The sequence below is a fragment of the Ranitomeya imitator genome, chromosome 2 (assembly GCF_032444005.1).
Source record: "Ranitomeya imitator isolate aRanImi1 chromosome 2, aRanImi1.pri, whole genome shotgun sequence".
Taxonomy (NCBI): domain Eukaryota; kingdom Metazoa; phylum Chordata; class Amphibia; order Anura; family Dendrobatidae; genus Ranitomeya; species Ranitomeya imitator.
This window is the reverse complement of record NC_091283.1, coordinates 382,615,257-382,627,319: the sequence shown is the minus strand read 5'-3', so window position 1 is coordinate 382,627,319 and position 12,063 is coordinate 382,615,257. Positions and strand designations below refer to the sequence as shown.

General features: G+C 44.3%; 1 pseudogene; it reads right to left on the bottom strand.

Annotated features, from left to right (window-relative positions):
• The window catches only part of LOC138664089 (zinc finger protein 585A-like), an 80,499-nt pseudogene that overhangs the window by 39,236 nt on the left and 29,200 nt on the right, over positions 1-12,063 (bottom strand).

Sequence of the window (12,063 nt, the reverse complement as noted above, 5' to 3'; positions counted from 1 at the left end):
GTACTTTTGTGGTTCATCAATTCCTGTCCGTCATCAATGTTTTGCCCCCAGCAGTTCGCACCCGGATGTTTCACCCCCGAATGTTTCTCCTACAGCATTTTGTCCCTGGATGTGTCGCCATCTTATGTTTCGTACCTAACATTTTGACCCCAGATATTTCACCCTCAAATTTTGAGGTCAACATGCAGAGATCAAAACATCTAGGGCTGAACATACCTGGGGGTAAAATATACAGGACCCCAATTGCTGAAGATTCCTGTGGCTGCCTTTTCAGCAGCTCACCCAGTGCCTCTTTTGGTTGGCCTTAAAGGAGTAATATCTCCCTAGAACAAAAAAAATGGACATACTTATCAGTCGCAGCTGCAGCTCCTTGGGTCACGGAGTGCAGTCTAGCAGTTCCCCGTGATGTCTTCTCCTGCTTCTGGCTGTCTTTTCATCTTCCCTGGATCACTGATCCATGAAGCATGATGAATGCCGCAGCAGTGAGGCCGAATGTCTCCAGTCCGCTCACTGACATGAAGTCACTGCTGCCCCATTCATCAGTTAATCCAGGGGGCATGATGCCTCTCCTGTCACCATGGAATTGCATATATAGATCAATAGTTGGCGGTTTGTAAGTAGAGCGCTGGCAGTAGTCCCAGGAAGGGGAAGGTAGACAGCCGAGTCCCTGCAGCTCCAGCCGGGCACCCCCAATAGAGGATATAATAACAGGTTATAGAATTAAAAGCCGGTCCTAGGAGCGCAGAAAAAAGGACTCTGACACCAGGTTGAGTTGAGCCACAATGCGTTTCATTGGCATACACCGTCTTCTTCAAGTGGTCCACCTGAAGTAGACGGTGTATGCCGTTGAAACGTGTTGTGGCTCAACTCAACCTGGTGTCAGAGTCCTTTTTTCTGCGCTCCTAGGACCAGCTTTTTCTTCTATTTCCTGTCACCAAGACTCATGGTGGCCTCCGGATCCAGCATGGCCATCGCCAGCCCACACAACCAGGATAAGATTAGGCAAAGATGAGCAGAAGACCTCTAGGTAAGTACCAGGAGGGGAAGATCGGCAGCATGCTTACTGCAACATGATTGCTGAATCATGCTGCCTTATTTTGATTTTGCAATCTGGCATGAGAATACCCCTTTAATGCAGGCTATGTATGGAAGCAGGGGGATTGTTGACTGACTACAGGGTTAATCCCACCAACCATCTCTGCAGAACAGAGATATTGGCTTTGCTGAACTAAAGTGGTGGTTAACCAGCTTCTACAGAACCTCTTTATCAGGTCTTCAGATGGGGGATTTTGGGATTAGCCCTCACAGAACACTCTGCCAGTATACAAAAGAATGGAGCAGCAGATAAAAGTGGTATTCTCACTTCAGGATCCGTTTTTCTATAGATACCCATTCCTCAGATTAGGCCAAGAATAGGTTGCAGTTGTATTCTGTTAGGACTGGCGGAATGCACCAAGTATAAGGTGAAATAATATTGGTGCGTTTGCAGTCCGGGGTCCACCGTGCAGGTGAAAACCTGCTGCTAGTAAATGGCAGTGCTATATGGTGGTGGAAGCGAACCCAGTAACATAGTAACATAGTAACATAGTTAGTAAGGCCGAAAAAAGACATTTGTCCATCCAGTTCAGCCTATATTCCATCATAATAAGTACCCAGATCTACGTCCTTCTACAGAACCTAATAATTGTATGATACAATATTTTTCTGCTCCAGGAAGACATCCAGGCCTCTCTTGAACCCCTCGACTGAGTTCGCCATCACCACCTCCTCAGGCAAGCAATTCCAGATTCTCACTGCCCTAACAGTAAAGAATCCTCTTCTATGTTGGTGGAAAAACCTTCTCTCCTCCAGACGCAAAGAATGCCCCCTTGTGCCCGTCACCTTCCTTGGTATAAACAGATCCTCAGCGAGATATTTGTATTGTCCCCTTATATACTTATACATGGTTATTAGATCGCCCCTCAGTCGTCTTTTTTCTAGACTAAATAATCCTAATTTCGCTAATCTATCTGGGTATTGTAGTTCTCCCATCCCCTTTATTAATTTTGTTGCCCTCCTTTGTACTCTCTCTAGTTCCATTATATCCTTCCTGAGCACCGGTGCCCAAAACTGGACACAGTACTCCATGTGCGGTCTAACTAGGGATTTGTACAGAGGCAGTATAATGCTCTCATCATGTGTATCCAGACCTCTTTTAATGCACCCCATGATCCTGTTTGCCTTGGCAGCTGCTGCCTGGCACTGGCTGCTCCAGGTAAGTTTATCATTAACTAGGATCCCCAAGTCCTTCTCCCTGTCAGATTTACCCAGTGGTTTCCCGTTCAGTGTGTAATGGTGATATTGATTCCCTCTTCCCATGTGTATAACCTTACATTTATCATTGTTAAACTTCATCTGCCACCTTTCAGCCCAAGTTTCCAACTTATCCAGATCCATCTGTAGCAGAATACTATCTTCTCTTGTATTAACTGCTTTACATAGTTTTGTATCATCTGCAAATATCGATATTTTACTGTGTAAACCTTCTACCAGATCATTAATGAATATGTTGAAGAGAACAGGTCCCAATACTGACCCCTGCGGTACCCCACTGGTCACAGCGACCCAGTTAGAGACTATACCATTTATAACCACCCTCTGCTTTCTATCACTAAGCCAGTTACTAACCCATTTACACACATTTTCCCCCAGACCAAGCATTCTCATTTTGTGTACCAACCTCTTGTGCGGCACGGTATCAAACGCTTTGGAAAAATCGAGATATACCACGTCCAATGACTCACCGTGGTCCAGTCTATAGCTTACCTCTTCATAAAAACTGATTAGATTGGTTTGACAGGAGCGATTTCTCATAAACCCATGCTGATATGGAGTTAAACAGTTATTCTCATTGAGATAATCCAGAATAACATCCCTCAGTAAAGCCACAGGACCGCAATACCGCACTAATGAGTGCAAGCAAGGAGTCAGCGAACTCAATCCCAAGACTCAGGGTTGAAGTCCGTTCAGACTACTTGCGCACAACACTGCAACTGGGTGTATTAGGTAACTGATTAGAAATAGAGCACCGAAGTGCGAACTGTGCCGTGCTGGCAGACACCACTAAGCACCCAGACGTGGGTTAGGAAGTGCACTACTGGCGCGTGGCGACGCACTGGCGGTCACAGCAATAGACGCTGATTCGTGTGTAACACGTTGAGAGGATAGTCGGGCGCTAGATAGCAGCCATACACCTTACGCAAACAGTCATACAATAGGGTAGGGGTATTTAAAGAACGACTTGCACTCATCAACAAATACACGTATACAATTGCACACTAGCGCATGGCCGTGCGGTCATGCGAAGCTTATATAGCTGCAGCACATTCAGGACCTTCCAATAAAGGACCAATGGGAAGCTGCCACAGAAGTTAGCACCTTCAGGACCTTCCAGGAGGACCAATGGGACCCGCTGCAGCATCTGAGCATGTGACCCTCGATCTCCAACGGGAGATCACACCCTGGGCATGCTCAGAAGGGAAAAGCAGGACTTAGTCCCAAAAGCGTCCGCTCGCTGCTGCCCAGCACTGGCTTTAATGGCAAAAGCTGGAAAAGCAACAGCAAGCCTAAGCACAGAGTGAGACTGAGCCAGACGCAAGGACCGACGTCTCCGCTGAGCAGGTTCCACTGCGGCAGGAGAATGGGAGACCGCAGCAGAAACGGCCCGAGATTCCCCCTGTGCAGAAGCGGGAACTCGACCCCTAACATATTCTGCATTGAACCAGTGGTTTATAAGCAACTTTCAGCACTAACGACAATTACAAGTGACTGTAAGCTGCACCCATAGCTCTCCATGATTTCAGTGAGATCCAGGGAAGATGTGCCTGGCAAAGAGCTGATCCACCGTGCCATGCCTTATGCAGGGGCATGTACTGCTCTGTGCAGAGAAATGCATGTTCTGGATGGGACTCACTTGTGCGCATTCGGTCTTTCAGCAACAAATGGCCCTTTGGGGACAACCATTAAATTGGTGTGGCCCTTGGTGAATATGAGTTTGACACCCCTGATCTAAGACAAGTGACCATCATTTTACTGTCATGTACTAGTGGTGTTACACTTAATGGCTTCTTTTTGTCATCCATTACATATCATACTGTACCTAGTGATAAGCAAACCCGATCTAGAAATTACTTATTTTCCCTTTTGCTGAGGTCCCGACCTGTGTGGAGATTCACGATAATGTATAAAATGTAATATGATTATTAGTTTTCCCTGTTAGCACACCGTGGGCTCTGAACCCCTTCTGTCTGTGTTTCTGCTTGCTGAAATGTGTGTGTGTGTATGGATCCCAAATCCCTCATTCCCTCACACCAAAAGAATATTTACGACCTCTGTAAATAGACAATTGTACCAGCTAAAACTGGTCTGATATCTCTCTTAAGACAGGAGGTTCTTTGTTCTAATATAGTAAGATATTGGGCCACCGATTTAGGCTAGGAAAATAATAAGTGCATACTGCTAACATCCATCGGTAGATCTGCCAAACACTGTAAGCACGAGCCTCTAATCCCAACGGGTACAAAGTACGGATTTCTCTGGAACCGTGTGTCCCAACTAGCCCGAATTTGGTACCAATAAAAAGCCAATTTTAATACAAGATGGATGAGATGTGTTATGACTCTGCCAGATTCTCCAGCGAAAATATGACAATTATAAGAATTGCTGTTGAAATCTGTATGTCTGAGGAGAGGGGAGGGTCCCAGGAAACCAGCCCCTTTAGTGATGTCACCAGGCTGCAGGTATAAGGGACTCCACTTAACCCAGCCTTCAGTTATGCCCGAGGAGCTGTTCCTGTCCAGACCTCCTGATGCACTGGGACATTTGGGGCTCTGCCTACCAGCATGGTTTTGCCTGAAATGATCTGAGAACATGCGAGTTTTATCTTTCTTCTTTAATCCATGTTATTTTTTTAATTGCTTTGTACATACTTTCAATTGTCTCTTAATGTAACATCCTTGTAGTCTTTTTATAAACACTGCCTAATCTTTCGGAGTAAAATATTTAAATTACTAGTTTCGTTCTCCTGCTCTAAAACGTACCCTCAGTCTCTGGAAGGGAATTACGCTACTGTTTTGGGTTATCTTCGGACCCATTAATCGAAGCTGGTGGCGGCACACCATGTCCTGTACTTTTGGAAGTCGTTGTAGCGATGGCGGCATTGATAATTATTGTTCCTGCCTGAGTGGAAGTAGTTATATCGCCTCACTGCAGCGTGCCCAATAGCCAGTACCTAGCAGGCAGGCTTTCTGGCGACTAATTACCCCAGGTGCAGTACCTAATCTGACCTGAGGGCAAGGGGGCACCAGAAAGCTGCAAGTTTTCACACGGAACTGTAAAGCGGGATATACGTAAATCCCTGCAGTTCGTGTTATATTGTAGGAGCAGTGGGATAACTAAAATAAGTCCCTGCGGTCAACTAAGAGGTCAATAGCCTTGTGTGTGTTTTCGTCACATTTGAGCAGTGGAGGGATAACTAAGATAAGCCCCCCTGCACGTGTCATAGCCATGGGCTGGCCAAAGGTCACCCCGATCAAGACATATTGGTGACAGTCATGGTGCGATCCGTGACAGGTACAAACATCCGGGGGCGAACTACCATGGGCAAACTGCTGGGGGTGAACAATTGATGATGGACAGGAATTCATGAACCACAAGGGTACAAATATCTGGGGGTGAAACATTGATGATGGACACAAATTCAAGAACCACAAGGGGACAAACATCCGGGGATGAACTTCCAGGGGCGTTCTGCTGGGGGCGAAACATTGATGACGGACAGGAATTCATGAACCACAAGGGTACAAACATCTGGGCGCGAAACATCCAGGGGCGAACTGCTGGGCGCGAAACATCCGGGGGCGAACTGCTGGGGGTGAAACATCCGGGGGCGAAATGTGCGGGGGCGAACTGCTGGGGCCGAAACATCCGGGGGCAAAACTTCCAGGGGAGAACTGCTGTGGGGCGAAACATCCGGGGGCGAAATGTGCGGGGACCAACTGCTGGGGGCGAAACATTTGGGGGCAAACTGCTAGGGGCGAAATGTGCGGGGGCGAAATGTGCGTAGGCGAAACAACCTGGGGGCGAAATGCTGGGGGCGAAATGTTCGGGGGCGAAGTGTACCTGGGAGCGAAACTTCCAACTCCCAAATTAATTAGCACCTGTATTTTCCCCCAATTCATTACCAGTCACTGCATCCTCAACGCCCCCATTATGTAACTCCCACTCTAACCCCGATCCATTATAGTTACATGCCTTTTCTGCCCCAATTCATTGTCATGTCTTGCTCTCCTATACTCTATTCATCATCAACTGCTCTCCCCTATATTCAATACATAATTTACTCCCCCATTCATCATTATATCCTCTCCCCCAGGTTATTTGCCCTCCCCACCCCCCTCTTTCAATTCAATTTCTGTCACTCCGTCACTCACACTCAATTCATCATTAGCAGTCCCCCTCACCCCTCACTTCATCATGTGCAGTCTCACTCCCCCCACTTCATCATGTGAAGTCCCCCACTCAGGCACACTTCATCACATGCAGTCCCCATCCCCTTCTTCCCTCACCCATTTAATTCATTTTTATAAAGAAAACAAAAACATTTTTCATACTTACCGCCCTGACGATCCCTTGCAGGTGCAGCACTGCTTCCAGTACATGTCAGCATGTACGGGATGACTTCATTGCGTACACACCGTCACCTGACCGAAATTACAGAGAAGATGGAGGGAGCGGGAGCTGCACAGCCATCAAGATTAGACGGCCGTACACAGCTCCGAGAAAGCTCCCGGGCACCAACACTAATGTGTGCGCAACAGTGCACAGCACTTTAGTGCACAGACCTATGGGCCCCCCTCTGTACTGCTGCTCACCAGGCCCAATATAGCAATAAGGTAAGTAATGCCCTGACCTGGTGAAATAAAATAAAGACATGTGAAACTGTCTGTGCTTATAATGGTACCTGTGAATAACTGTACCTAAGTGTTGTGCAATTGATAAAACAATGACAAATATGCAATGGGGACTGATGAAGTGAAATATATCTGTGAATAGATTTAGAAATACATTTAAGAGGACACTGAAATGTATGAGGTGAGCATAATCGTTATATGTGAATATTAACAAAGTTACATACATAGCTGTGTAAAATCCAGCATCCAAGGTTTTAACTTAAATGCTATCCTATTAAAAATGCACACATCCAAGTACAGTAATTCCATTTCTTTACAAAAAAAAGTCACAAAACTGATCAAATGTATTAAGGATCTAAAGGCCCATTTAGATGAGCTGACAACGGGCAACTGAGCGCTTCTCAGGACGCTCATTCCGATTTCAGCCTGTGTAATCATGCAGATAATCACACAATGAACAAGAAAATGGTTCATTTGTTGGGCGATAGATCATTTTGGCATGAAAATCACTGTAATCATCGGCACATCATTCTGTGGAAACAGGTGATGTGATATAAATCCATGATATTCTCTTAGTACAGAACGATCATTCTGTTCCCATTATTGCTTATTGACCTATGTGCACAGACCAGTAAACACCAGCATATTGATTTCTACATTGCCAGTCGTTTAATAATCTGAAATTGTCCAATGTCAATGGGCCTTTAGTTTCGAGGAAAAAGGAAAGATTAACAGAATGAAATTTAGTCTTGAAAGAGATATCAAAGGTGGACCAAATAATTGCAAGTATTCACTGTAAATGGACCATTTAAAAAAAAGGTGAAAAGTTGTTATATTTAAACACCACCTTAATAGATAAAGGGCACTCTCTTCATCTAGAGAAAAAAGGTACACTCTCAGGGGGCGATGAGAGAACTCTGCTGCATAGCCTATCAAAAACTCTCGGCACAGCTGTAACCATCAGGAACTTCAAAAAAGGTTTAGATGAATACTTAAAACAAAATAAAATTAATTCTTATGTAAATATGTAAAATTATTGTTCTGAATCCAGTCTGATCAACATTCGGGATCAAAAACAAAAGTTGCCATTTTGAACTTCAAGCAGCAGCACAGCTGACTTTAGCTGTATCTGTTCACATTATAAACCCTTCAATCAGCTCACTGCCTCTCATAGCACTGTCAGCTCTGCTCTACTGTCTCTCCTCCCACACTGCCAGGGAAGGTAGGGATTCATTTATCACCAAGTAGATTTATGAAATTTGCCCCCAAGTAGAAGGGGATTGCCTACAGTGGCATGTAAAAGGTTGGGCACCCCTGGTCAAAATTACTGCTATTGTGAAGACTGAAATATCAAGAATTTGTTGAAAAGTCATTGAATCCATTATTCCCTCTACCGGTGAAATGTTCTCCGTGTTATTGGTTGCACCAACCCCAAAGCATAATTGATCCACCCCCATACATAATTGTTGGCGAGATGTTTTTTTCCTGAAATTCTGCCCAATTTTTTCTACATACAAACATTTGATTATTGTGGCCAAAGAGTTCTATTTTAACCTAATGAGTCCATAGGACGTGTTTCCAAATGCATCAGTATTGTTTAGATGTTCTTTAGCATATTTCTGATGCTGATTCTTATGGTGAGGACGCAGGAGAGGTTTTCTTCTGATAACTCTTCCAAGAAGGCCATATTTGTTCAGGTGTCTCTCAACAGTAGAACAATGTACCACAACTCCAGAGTCTGCTAAATCTTTTTGAAGGTCAATTTCCCCCAAGCGGGTGTACTGATTTGCCTCTCTAAAAACCCTACAAGCAGCTCTCATTGAAATTTTGCTTGGTCTTCTAGACCTTAGCTTAATCTCCAATGTTCCTGTTAACTGCCATTTCTTAATTACATTTCGAACTCAGGAAAGGGAAACTTGAATATGCTTTGCTATCTTTTTATAACCTTCTCCTGCTTTGTGGGCCTCCACCATGCTAGGCAGCTGCTTAGAAGAACCCATGGCTGCTGTTTTTTTGTCGCAAGGTTAGAGGAGGCTGGAAATTTGCATCACCTGACCTTTCCTAATGATGATAGCGAACAAGCCATAACCCTGTCAGGCTAATTAAGGTCTGAAACCTTGGTCAAAGTTACGTAAGCACACAAATCTCCATGGGTGCCCAAACTTTTACATCTGCCCATTTTCCTTTTTATGATTTTTAAACTGTAAAAGATGAAAATATGTATTTTTTTTGCCTGAAATACAAAGGAAATGAGTTATCTTTAACTTTAGACCTTTTAGATATCATTAATCTTCATCTTGCTTCACTGTTCACAATAACTGTAATTTTGACCAGGGCTGCCCAAACTTTTACATGTCACTGTACATATCTTCTCAAAAGTGATGGGGCGAGAGACGTGAGTAGAGTCAAAAAGGGAAAAAGCAAAGTACTTTTAATAGTGATAACACCCTTGCTCAGAGAGCTTAAATACAGTTTTTATAAAATTGAAAGAAGAACACAGTTCTCATATTGGCTTCAACTTTGTAAATTGAATTGGAGATTGGGGATCGTGTTATGACCTGGTGGTCAGGACAATAATGGACCTGGTGGTTAAGAGCACACGGAATGACCTGATAGTTACTGATAATAAGGACGAGCTCTGGGACGTGGGAACTCTGCTGACCGCAATCCCTAAACCTATCAAACACACTAGAAATAGCCGTGGATTGCGCCTAACGCTCCCTATGCAACTCGGCACAGCCTAAGAAACTAGCTAGCCCTGAAGATAGAAAAATAAAGCCTACCTTGCCTCAGAGAAATTCCCCAAAGGAAAAGGCAGTCCCCCACATACAGTGGGGCAAAAAAGTATTTAGTCAGTCAGCAATAGTGCAAGTTCCACCACTTAAAAAGATGAGAGGCGTCTGTAATTTACATCATAGGTATACCTCAACGATGGGAGACAAACTGAGATAAAAAAAATCCAGAAAATCACATTGTCTGTTTTTTTATCATTTTTTTTGCATATTATGGTGGAAAATAAGTATTTGGTCAGAAACAAACAATCAAGATTTCTGTCTCTCACAGACCTGTAACTTCTTCTTTAAGAGTCTCCTCTTTCCTCCACTCATTACCTGTAGTAATGGCACCTGTTTAAACTTGTTATCAGTATAAAAAGACACCAGTGCACACCCTCAAACAGTCTGACTCCAAACTCCACTATGGTGAAGACCAAAAAGCTGTCAAAGGACACCAGAAACAAAATTGTAGCCCTGCACCAGGCTGGGAAGACTGAATCTGCAATAGCCAACCAGCTTGGAGTGAAGAAATCAACAGTGGGAGCAATAATTAGAAAATGGAAGACATACAAGACCACTGATAATCTCCCTCGATCTGGGGCTCCACGCAAAATCCCACCCCGTGGGGTCAGAATGATCACAAGAACGGTGAGCAAAAATCCCAGAACCACACGGGGGGACCTAGTGAATGAACTGCAGAGAGCTGGGACCAATGTAACAAGGCCTACCATAAGTAACACACTACGCCACCATGGACTCAGATCCTGCAGTGCCAGACGTGTCCCACTGCTTAAGCCAGTACATGTCCGGGCCCGTCTGAAGTTTGCTAAAGAGCATTTGGATGATCCAGAGGAGTTTTGGGAGAATGTCCTATGGTCTGATGAAACCAAACTGGAACTGTTTGGTAGAAACACAACTTGTCGTGTTTGGAGGAAAAAGAATACTGAGTTGCATCCATCAAACACCATACCTACTGTAAAGCATGGTGGTGGAAACATCATGCTTTGGGGCTGTTTCTCTGCAAAGGGGCCAGGACGACTGATCCGGGTACATGAAAGAATGAATGGGGCCATGTATCGTGAGATTTTGAGTGCAAACCTCCTTCCATCAGCAAGGGCATTGAAGATGAAACGTGGCTGGGTCTTTCAACATGACAATGATCCAAAGCACACCGCCAGGGCAACGAAGGAGTGGCTTCATAAGAAGCATTTCAAGGTCCTGGAGTGGCCTAGCCAGTCTCCAGATCTCAACCCTATAGAAAACCTTTGGAGGGAGTTGAAAGTCCGTGTTGCCAAGCGAAAAGCCAAAAACATCACTGCTCTAGAGGAGATCTGCATGGAGGAATGGGCCAACATACCACCAACAGTGTGTGGCAACCTTGTGAAGACTTACAGAAAACGTTTGACCTCTGTCATTGCCAACAAAGGATATATTACAAAGTATTGAGATGAAATTTTGTTTCTGACCAAATACTTATTTTCCACCATAATATGCAAATAAAATGTTAAAAAAACAGACAATGTGATTTTCTAGATTTTTTTTTCTCAGTTTGTCTCCCATAGTTGAGGTCTACCTATGATGTAAATTACAGACGCCTCTCATCTTTTTAAGTGGTGGAACTTGCACTATTGCTGACTGACTAAATACTTTTTTGCCCCACTGTATAATGACTGTGAGTAAAGATGAAAATACAAACACAGAGATGAAATAGATTTAGCAAAGTGAGGCCCGACTTACTGAACAGACCGAGGATAGGAAAGGTTACCTTGCGGTCAGCACAAAAACCTACAAAAAGACCACGCAGAGGGCGCAAAAAGACCCTCCGCACCGACTCACGGTGCGGAGGCGCTCCCTCTGCGTCCCAGAGCTTCCAGCGAGCAAGACAACAAATTAAATAGCAAGCTGGACAGAAAAATAGCAAACCAAAGAAATACAAGCTGGAACTTAGCTTCTGATGGGAAGACAGATCACAAGAACGATCCAGGAGTGAACAGACCAATACTGGAACATTGACAGGTGGCATGGAGCAAAGATCTAAGTGGAGTTAAATAGAGCAGCAGCTAACGAATTAACCTCGTCACCTGTGAAACTCAGAAACACCCACCAGAGGAAGTCCATGGACAGAACCAGCCGAAGTACCATTCATGACAACAGGAGGGAGCCCGACAACAGAATTCACAACAGGATCGCACCTATTCATCCTATTTTTGTATTTAGTCCATTTATTGAATGAGAAGCCCAAGAACAGATTCTGCAAAGGTAAACGGCCCAATAATATTTAGCTACATCTAACATAACTGGTATTGGCTATATACTAAAACTTGCAAATAATATTTACA